This window comes from Rousettus aegyptiacus, unplaced genomic scaffold, assembly GCF_014176215.1.
Source record: "Rousettus aegyptiacus isolate mRouAeg1 unplaced genomic scaffold, mRouAeg1.p scaffold_m13_p_6, whole genome shotgun sequence".
Taxonomy (NCBI): domain Eukaryota; kingdom Metazoa; phylum Chordata; class Mammalia; order Chiroptera; family Pteropodidae; genus Rousettus; species Rousettus aegyptiacus.
In genome coordinates this window covers 100,401,702-100,412,257 of record NW_023416309.1, presented here as the reverse complement: position 1 = coordinate 100,412,257, position 10,556 = coordinate 100,401,702, and the positions used below count along the sequence as shown (strand labels likewise).

The following is a 10,556-nucleotide window of genomic DNA, read 5'->3' as shown; positions in this document are numbered from 1 at the left end:
CAACCACTTCAATATTATTGGCTTTCTTCTAAGCATATGTATTTTATTTTATATATTTAAAAGACCATTATCCTGAGAGGGGGCCCAGAAGATTCACCAGACTGCCAAGCGGCCGGTGGTACAGAGGTTAGAGCCCCTCCAGCGATGCCCACTGCCCCTCCTTCTCCATCGCATCCCGGAGGGCGCAGAACCTCCCTTGGCCACGGGGGGGCAGTGCAGGCAAGCGGCACCACCGGAGAGGGAAGCTGCAGGGGTGGGTTGAGCTGGAGTCATCTGCGGGCCGCACTGCAAAGCAGGTCAACCCCTGCGCGCTGAGTTGTGTTGGCATTTTAAAAAGTGAATTAGCATTTTCCCACTGCAGAACTGAATCCGCGAAAGGAGCAAAACCGACAGGCGCACTAAAACCGACAGGCGCACTGGAGGAGCCCTGACATACCGTTTTCCCAAGTAGCTGCCGGGAGGGGGGGGGGGGGCGGGTGTGTGTGTGTGTGTGTGTGTGTGTGTGTGTGTGATCGCAAAGTTCATACAGGCTGTTAGCAACCATGTACACAATTACAGAAATGTTAAAATAAAAAAAAGAATGGGAATTTTCCTGTAATCCCCTTTCTGTCTCAGAAAATCATTATTTACATTTTGGCATATATTCTTCCCTGTGTGCAGCTGGAATTTTACCCACTTGGGCAGCTAATATTTGAAGTAATAACTCAGTGGTTCTGAGAGGGCAGTGTGTGTGTGTGTGTGTGTGTGTGTGTTATTCTGATGATGTGGGAGACATATTTTAATTTCACGATGATTGGGGGCACTGCTGGAATTTAATGGGTAGGGACAGAGGTTCGCCTCAGTGAAAACCATGTAACCATGATCTCAGCCCAGGACCTGACTCTTGTCACATATACAGACTGCAAAAGAGAATCAGTTTTTGCAGTTTTAAAAGCAGATATTAAAAATAATATTTATTTTAGGGTTTGATAGTGTGTCTCTGTTCTTTCATTTTTGTTTTGTCTTTATACAGACTAAGTTCTGATCTGCTCACTTATCATAAATCTTAACTTGTTTATTGGAAGCAGGGGCAAGCATCCGACACTTCATTTTGTTTTCTAGTGTCAGGGGTCTGCACACTAACACTTTGAAATAATGTGTTATTTGGTGACAAGTGTTTTCCTTTTATTTTTTTTCACTCTATGACAGCTGAGGCATTATAGTGATATATTTAAAAATTAAGTGTGTGAGAAGGTATATTATTTATGATTGCATTTTAGGAGAGGAAAACAAGTGTTACTAAAATTTTTATTCTTATGTAGAGGGTGTTGGCTCTAATACACATCATCCTTGTTCCCTTCATAGGTATTGTGAGATCCTTCCCTCCACCCTGCAATCCCCATACTAGCCAGGAGCTAGCTTCGAAGACTCTGTTAGAAACAGATCTTCCAGGTCTGGAAGTATTACAAGAGCTGGGGAGAAGGGCCTAGATAAGGGGTTAGTGTGGGCCATGCGCCTGGTCCTGCCCCTTGGAATGTATGGGGGTAATGGATAAATCCTCCGGTGGGTTTGGGGATTTGAGACAAGGTGACTCTTTTGTTCTGCTTTTTACTCAGAGCACTGGAGGTGCCCTGCCGTCAAAGAGAGGGAGAACAACGAGGCAAAAGGCCTCGTGTGGACCAGTGGGCTTGCAGCAGCCTCAGCATATCCCTATGACATCTGTGTGCCCGAGAGTGGCTTGGCCATGTCTAGAGGAACCATGGCTGGGATGAAGGGGTGGGCAGCAGACATGGGGAGGGAGAAACAGCCACGGTGGAGCCCACAGGAAGTCAGAGAGCTCAGCAGATGCTGGCGCAGATAGACAAGGATGAAGGCTGCCCCCTACTTCGGTGATGATAAGTAAAGACCTCCAGGACTTAAGACCATTCAAGGGAGAAGGGAGGAGTAGAGAGAACCCTAAAGAGACCTAGTTAACTCTGAGCCAGCTGAGAAAACTCGAATTGAAATTTCAATCTTAGCTGTGGGGCAGAGTTTAGAGAGGCTTGTTAGTAGGGCAGACAAAATCTGGCCAAAGATTGACAGGTGCCAGTTAGTCATCCCTATTCGATTCCCCTCTGGTTTGGACTCACCTGGACAAGGTCACTTCTGCTGATCTAGGATGGTCATTTGCTCCCCTTAGATAAGGTTTTCTCAGCAGCAGCACTACTGACATTTTGGGTCAGATAATTCCTTATTGTGGGGGCTGTCCTGGGATTTATAGGATGCTTAGTGGCCTCTCTGACCTCCAACACTAGATACTGGTAGTCCCCTTCCTGCCGCTTGTGTTCTGACAATCAAATATGTCTCTAGACATTGTCAAATATCACCCTGGGAGGCAAAATTACTCTGGGAGGAAAACAACTGTATTAGGCAATGAATGAATTTATGACAAAAATTAAAGTGTGAGTTGTGTCGGTTGTATTTATACAGGTGCAGGAACAAGGTTTTGGTATAGGAGAATGGGCTTCCTGATACTGAACCGCAGAATTAAGTAGACTTTATGTAGTCATAGGCAGTGCTATAAAACTTCAAGTCTTCCCCCAACGGTGGGGCTGTGGCTGTCCCTGTCACACTCAGGTGTAGAGTAGAAGTACAAACACACACTCTCTACTGGGAAGCCAGCTCTCAAGAGAAAGGGGAGAAGAGAAGGCTGGGTGACACATGACTTGTTTCTCCCTGAAATTCATCAATTGAATAAATGACATGGAGAGAGACCAAGGGTGTTATAACAGTGGGGCTCCCTCCTCATGGAAGGAAGCATCAAGAGAGGGGAAGATGTGTCTTTGACAAAGACGAGTGAACCACAAGCTGGAAAGAGCCTGGATTGCTGAGTCACCACTTGGAAGAAAGCTGCCCTGACAAGCTACCAAGCCTGCAGCAGTCCTAATATGAACAAGCAATGGACTTTTATGTGTTAAAACACTGAGTTTTTGTGCTGTGGCATAGCCCGAAACACCACAGTCTTTTGTTCCCTCACACACATTCCATCTTTTATTCTACGTGAGGCTCCCCCATCTTCAACCAGGTGCAAACTCAATTGTTTGATTTTTTCCACCGATACAAAATAAAGTCTTGAGTCTTGTTACTAGTAATGTACCAATATGAATTTCTTAGTTTTGACAAATATACCATGGTTATACAAGATGTTAATGTTTGGGGAAATAGATGGAATGAAGGCTATTCAAAGACTTTCTGTAAACCTAAAATTATTCCACAACATCAAGTTTTTTTAAGATATAAAAAATTAGCTAACAAGAAGAACTAATAAGAGCATGAGGAATTACCAGGTCGAGGTCTGCAAATAGAAACTCAGCAGGATGAGCTGAGCATGCAAGGTGCTTTTGTCCTTGGAACATCTACTGATTCAGGAGAAGCAGCTAAGGGGATGAGTTAGGAGTCTAGGGCTCTCCAAGGGCAGAGAATCTGATGTATATAATCACCTTATGCTAGGACCCCAGAGGGCTGCACTTTGGGAGAAGGGTGAACTGCAAATAAACCAGGCCACAATGGGCTTTCACTTAGCTTCCTGTCATTTAGATGTCCCTGGAAACATCAAGCTTTGAACTTGAATTTAAAATGGCCTTGGTCTGGTAATAGCCTCCCTACCCCTACCCCCAAATGCCTTAAAGATTTCAATGAAAATCCTTTCTGAAATAAAATGGCATCAGCCTAAACCTCAAATTATTTTTAAAAATTGTTTTTTTCAAATACAACCCAATATACAATCAAAAAGAGCCAGATATAGTATGAGGAGACAAGACTCCTTAAGCAAGAATGTACAATGGAAACGGACCCATGGAGACTCCAGAGATTGAAAACAGTGAGAGCATTTTTAAAACAATGATTCTTACTATGTTCAAGAAGGTAAAAGTCAAGCTTGAAATTTTGGGCAGAGAACTGGAAAATATATAAAAAAAAAATGACCCAGCAGTCTCATAAAGGACAATATAAAATTTTAGGACTGAAAAAATACAGTAATTAAAATTAAGAATTCAATAAATGAGTTTCAGGTGAGACACAGTTGAAATGATAATAGCGAACTGAAGGAACCATCCAGAATGAAGCACAGAGAAAGAAAAAGATGGAAAATAGAGAAGGGAGGACAAGAGAAATGGAAAATAAAGTGATGATGCCTAACATATCTTTTATCTGAGACACAGAATGAAAGAAGACAGAGGATGTGACATAAGCAGTAATGAAATAAATAATTGCTGAGAATGTTCTAAACGTGAAGAAACACACCATGTGTTCTTTAGCATGTACGTGTGTGTTTATAATATGAGGGATGCTAGAGCCTGTGGCCCAAAGTATGGGCTCTCTTGCCCGGGTCCAAGAGAAGTACAGTGTGGACACTTAATCTGTGACAAAGGTGGCACCGTAGAGTAGTTGGGGAAGGATGGTCTTTTCAATAAGCATGTTGGGATACGAGGGAAAAATGTAAGATGTGATCCCTTCCTCCCATCACACACAGAACTCAATTAACAGAACTAAATGAAAAAGGCAAAATGATAAAGCTTTTCAAAAATAACATAGCATATGTTCATGGCCTCAGGGTGGGGAGAGAGTTCTTAAGACACAAAAAGCACAGACCACAGAGGAAAAGACTGACAAATTAGACTGTATTAAAATTAAAAACTATTCATCAAAAGATGCCATGGAGACCAAAAAGACGTACCCAAGAGTGGGAGAAAATATCAGCCGCACACATTATAGATAACATAGGTAAATCATGATAAAATGTAATGTTGAGAGAAAGAAGACGGGCGTGCAAAAGACATCGTATGACCCTATCTGGATGAAGTTTGAGAAGAGACCAAATGAAATGGTATTGTATTGTAATATACTAGCTTAGATGGTAAAACCAGAAAGCAGAAGGGATTACTAAAGTCGGTAGTGGTTATCTGCCGACTTGGGGAGATGTGATCTGAGAGGAGCTTCTGGGCTGGCAGTTTATTTCTCCATGGGGTGGTGGCTACACAGGTGTTTACTTTTCATTAATTTGTGAAGTTGTCTCATTTATGCACTTTCCTGTGTGCACATTCTATTTCACAAATCTAAACATATATTTCTTTGAGATGGTAACAAAAACAACGAACAAGAGGAGTTATCAGAAATCTCAAAATAAACAAAAATGTAGTTACAGTACTTTCCCTGGTTTTCACTGAGACGTAAATGGACTAAGCCTGCCCTTTCTTCAGACCTTTCTAATGCATGTCTCGGAGTGAGCCCATGTCTCCTCTTGGAATAGTTTTCCGTTCCCTTTGGTGTCTAGGCTGAATGCCAACCAAACCATGCAGGCCTGTAGCCTGAAGCAGATCCTTTCTGTCACCTTTTGGAGGACCTTTGACAGTCTATCTTTTCCAGAGTGTGTCTTCTATACTCTCCTCTGTGAAGATGAATCCCAAGTCATTCATTCCTCTGGCCTTGAGCTCATAGTATTCCTCTGTTTGCAGCTGCCCTGGGTGGAGCATCTTAAGCAAGGCCTCGCTGGGTGAGGCAACCCCCCCTGCCTATGCTTTCAGCCATCTTGGCCAACTCTGCCCCATGTCACCTCTACCCTAAGGTACAGCTCTCTTTCCCTAGCATTCAGCTCTAAAATCTCACTCACCTCTCTCTCGCTCTCTCTCTCTCTTTCTCCTTACTTTTCATTCCAATTTCCTTGCCCAAATATCCCCCGGGCTAAAGGACATATACATATAAATATTTTAGTAAGTAATGCTAAATCTTTTCCCCGAAAATTCTTACCAATTAACACTCCTTCCAAATGTGTAAGTGTGTTTATTTCCTTACATCTTTGACAGCACTGGATGTCAACATACTTAAACATTTTTGTCTTACTGGGTGAAAAGGGACATCAGTTTTTAGTTTGGTTTATATATACATATATATTTCTTGCTGCAAAAAAGCTTTATTGTTTCAATTTGGTCCAAGGCATGGGAGAGGGCTCCGGGATGGTTAGAAGGCTGCCTGCTGGTTCCAAGGAGAGGCTCAGGCACAAGGCCAAAACCAGGGGAATACAGAGGGGCCCCTCAAAAGCCTCTGGGCTCCAAAGGCTGTTAGTCATGCTTGAGGGTGAGCCTGTCGAAGAGGTACTCGCCCAGCCCAGCCTGGGGGCTGGCCAGCCTGCGGAGGTTAGTCAGGTGGTCACCCATCTTCTTGATGAGTTTCACCTCCTCATCTAGGAAGTGGCTCTCCAGGAAGTCACAGAGACGGGAGTCTGCATGGGCAGAACCCAGGGCATGAAGATCCAAAGGGCCTGGTTTAGGTTCTTCTCCATGACCATGGTGGCTTCCATGGCAACCTGAGTTTTACCCAACTCATCTAGAGAAAGCTTCTGTAGGTCCTAGAAAAGGGTGCAGCCACCACATTGGTTTTGCATCGTCAACAGAAGTTCGGCGCCCTCGAGTTTCTCCTGGCCAGCTCGCAGAAAAAGTGACCCACGCCTTCCAGAGCCACATCGTCACAGTGGAAATAGAAGCCCAAAGAGAGGTAGGTGTAGGAGGCCTGCAGGTACAGGTTGACGAGGCGGTTGACGGTGGCCTCCACCTCAGTGGAATAATTCTGACAGATTTGAGAGCTCATGGTTGTTAGGCAAGAAGGAATTAAGCTCAAAACACAGTGTTGGCTGGTCTCAGAGGCCAAGGATGGCTAAGAAGATCCCAAAGGCTGCAACTGGAAAAGAGGTTGGAGGGTGATCGAAGGCTGGAAAAAAGGACATCCCTGGGTCTGTTCCGTCCAAACACTGTTGAAGCAAGAGACAGATCTGGGGGACCACAGAGGGTACTGCCTGGTTTAGAATTCTTAATAGAATAAGGTCTCGGATCTTTCTGTATATTTATTGGCTATCTGTATGTGTTTTGTAGCAAAATGCCTATTTTCTTTGAACATTTTTCTATTTTTCATTTTTTTCTTTAAAGTGTGTGAACTTTAAAAGTGTGAACTCTTTTAAATTAAAGAACTGAGCTGTTTATCCTATTGCATACGATATCATATGTTACAAATACTGTTTTTGCCTATAAAAGTGTTTACATTTTACTTAGTCACTCATGTCTATCTTTTTCTTTGTAGATTTGGGTTTAGATTTTGCTTAGAACGGCCATCCTAAACCTACTGGGTGTGAGGAGTGAGGTAGGGATACAGCTTTTTTTTTCTTTTTGCATAAAGAGTAACTAATTGTCCCCACACTATGTTTTTTTTTTCAGTAATTCCTCCCCCCACATTTATATGTACATATATATGTAATGTATATATTTATAATGTCATCTTTCTAAAAAGCTAAATTATCATATACATGAGGACTATTTCTGTGCTTTCTATTCCATTCTATCTGTCTGGCTGTTGGTTTCTTCGGTACTAAACTTTACAAAATTGTTTTCATATCGGATATGTTTCATATCTGTTGGGGCTTAGGCCACCTTTCACCCCAACCCACCTGGTCCCATAAGTCTTCTTTTTCAGGACTTTCTTGCTGTAAACCAATGCTTATTTTTCCTGATGAATTTTAGTAGCATTTAAGAAGTTCTCGCTGAAAATCTTTTTTTATTTTAATTGAGATCACATTGGGTTTGGAGATTATTTTAGAATGAATTGTCATATTTTCAGTGCTGACCTATCCTTTTCCCTATCCAAGTTACAGTTTATTGTCTATGTCCCTTACTAGTGTTTTAAAGGTTTTTTCCCCTCATATATCAATAGGTCCTTCACTCTTCCTATGAGGTTTATAACTTGGTATTTAATCTTTTGGTTGCTATTTTAGTTTGCAATTTTTTCATTATACTTTATAATTATTTTTGTTCATAAAAAAGTCATTGAATTTTTAATATCAATTTGTGTACTCTGTCATCTTATTTAATTTTCTCATCACTTCTATTTCTACCTTTAGCCTACTCTTTTGAGTTTCTAGGCATACCACGTATCACTTGGGCCACCTCCTTCTAGAATCTGTGCCTGTTCTTTCATTTCCTCATCTGCTCATATTGGCTAACATGCCTAGAGCGACATCAAATGACTCTGGTGATGCTAGGCACCTTGAGGTCTAATCATGGCATTCATGAACATTTCGGGTTGATATGTCTTCTTGATCAACAGAGTCTTCAGCTTTCTTAATTAGTATTTCCATAGTAAATCTTTTTTCATTCATTTTCTTTTAACCTATCTATATCTTTATGCTTCAAGTAAGATTCTTCTAGTAGCACGCAGTTAAGTCATGCTTTTTTTTTTTTTTCTTTTAAATCCAGTCTGATGATTTCTGTCTTTTATTTGGGGGAGTTAGACCATTTACTTTTTACGAAAACAACTTTATTGAGATATAATTTACATATCATAAAATTCATCCATTTAAAGTGTACAATTCAATGGTTTTTATTATATTCACAGAGTTGTAAAACTGTCACCATAATCTAATTTTAGAACATTTTCATCATCTTAAAAAGAAACCTGGTACCCATGAGCAGTCACGCCTCACTTCCATCCCCAAGCCTAGACAACCACTAATCTTTCTGTCTCTGAAGATTTGCTTATTCTGGATTTTTCATATAAATGAAATCATACAATATGTGGTCTTTTGTGACTGACTTTTTTTCACTTAGTAAAATGTTTTCATGTTCTTCCATATTGTGGCATGTATTAGTACTTCATTTATTTTTATTACTAAATAATGTTTCACTGTATCCATCCATTTTATTTATCCATTTATCAGTCGATAGACATTTTGTTTTTTTCCCAATATTGGTTATTATGAATAATACTGCTTGAATATTCTCATATAAATTTTTGTGTTTATATTTTCGTTTCTCTTAGGTATATATCAAGGAATGGAGTTGCTGGATCCTATGGTAACTCTATGTTTAATCATTTATTCACTTCATTTTTGAAAGATATTTTTAAAAATCATGTATAGATACCTTTTCAGGCTCTATGGAGATAATAATATTAATTTTTCACTTTTTATCCATTAACAGATTACCTCGTATGGAGTTATAATAATAGATTTTCAAATATTAAACCATTTAGTTTCCAAATATTAAGTCATTTTTAGAGTTACTTAGTCTACTTGATCATGGTGTATTATTTTTTTGGTGTTCTGGTGAAACTGTCAGCTAAAATAGTTTTTAGGATTTTTTTCTTAAGTGAGCCTGATTTGTAGGGTTGGTTCTTTTTTTTTTTTCTTTCCTTGACAGGATTTACTATCAATGTTATGCTTACTTTATAAAAAGAATTTTGAAGATTTTCTTCTATTTCTATGTTCAAGAAGAGTTAAAGATATCTGTTCTTTAGATGTTTGGTAGAATTTTCCTGCAGAACTCTGGTGCTTTTGAGGGAGGAATTCTTTGACAATTATACTCCATTGAAATCGGTCTGTTAATATTTATTTCTTCTCTGAAGGACTTTAGATAATTTGTACAAGAATAATAAACCAGGTTTTTGGACAAGCCTAGACAAGGGCTCTGAGTGCAGTGACAGCATCAAGATCACACTGTTTTCTTGCGTCTGCCTTCTTTCATTCAGTGTAATGTATTTTGACATTCACCCACGTTGTATGGTGGGGATAATTTTCGAATAGTCATTTCCTTCTTTTTACTGATTGGTGAATATACCACTGTACAAATATACCACAGTTTATTTATCCATTCACTTGTTGTTGAACATCTGGATTGTTTTCTGTTTTGGGTTATTATGAACAAAAATGCAGTGAATATTCTTGTACATGTATTATAGATAGATGACTTTATTTCTCTCAAATAAATACCTAGGAGGAGAATTGCTAGATGATAGGGTAGATGTATGGTGATACCTGCTTGTGGCTTTAATGTGCATTTCCCTGATGACAATGATGATGGGTGGCTCTTGATATCTAACACTAAGCATCCTAGGTAAAAATGTGCTTCCTGTAGTCTTTACCCAAAGTGAAGTCCTAAGACAAGGAACATCGCATCCTCTGGGAGCTTTTTAGGAGTGCAGAATCTAGTACCACTCCATCAGTACACAACCCCTAGATAATTCCTAGGTACCTTACCTTTGAGGAAGCATTGATGTAGATGTTTGAGGAAGGAGGGAAAATGTCATCATGATATACTCTGCCACTGACAACCCCCTATGCACTGCAGGCTTTGGGAAGGGGGGTGAGGGGTGGGTGAGGGTGGTGGTGGGGGTGGGTGGGGCTGTGGACCCCTTTCCTCTCCTTGATACCAGACTTAACCTCTGGATCCACCACTCCCTCCCCCACCCCCGCCCCCACCCCACTATGTGCAGCGTTTACTTTGCTACTGGAGAGGAGGGAAGGGACTCACCTACTCTTCACTCTCTTAACCCACAACCACCTGCTCTCACCCGCAGCTCCTGCCCTCTCCTCCATACACAGCCTTCCACTCCTGAGCCTCAGTTTCCTCAATTACAGAGCAGAGATAATAATGGTCTCTATCTCGGGTTAATGTGGTGCGAAGGGATCTGGGGCTTAGAGACAGCACAATAAAAGTCAGTGGTGGTCATGGTCATTTCCGAGCCTGTCTCCCAAGAGAAGCCCCTGCACACAGCCCTAC

The 10,556-nt window shown here is 40.9% G+C and overlaps 1 pseudogene; it reads right to left on the bottom strand.

Moving 5' to 3' along the window:
• Window positions 1-6,074: 6,074 nt before the first annotated feature.
• On the bottom strand, window positions 6,075-6,600 carry LOC107508104 (annotated as a pseudogene).
• Between the last annotated feature and the right edge of the window lie 3,956 nt (window positions 6,601-10,556).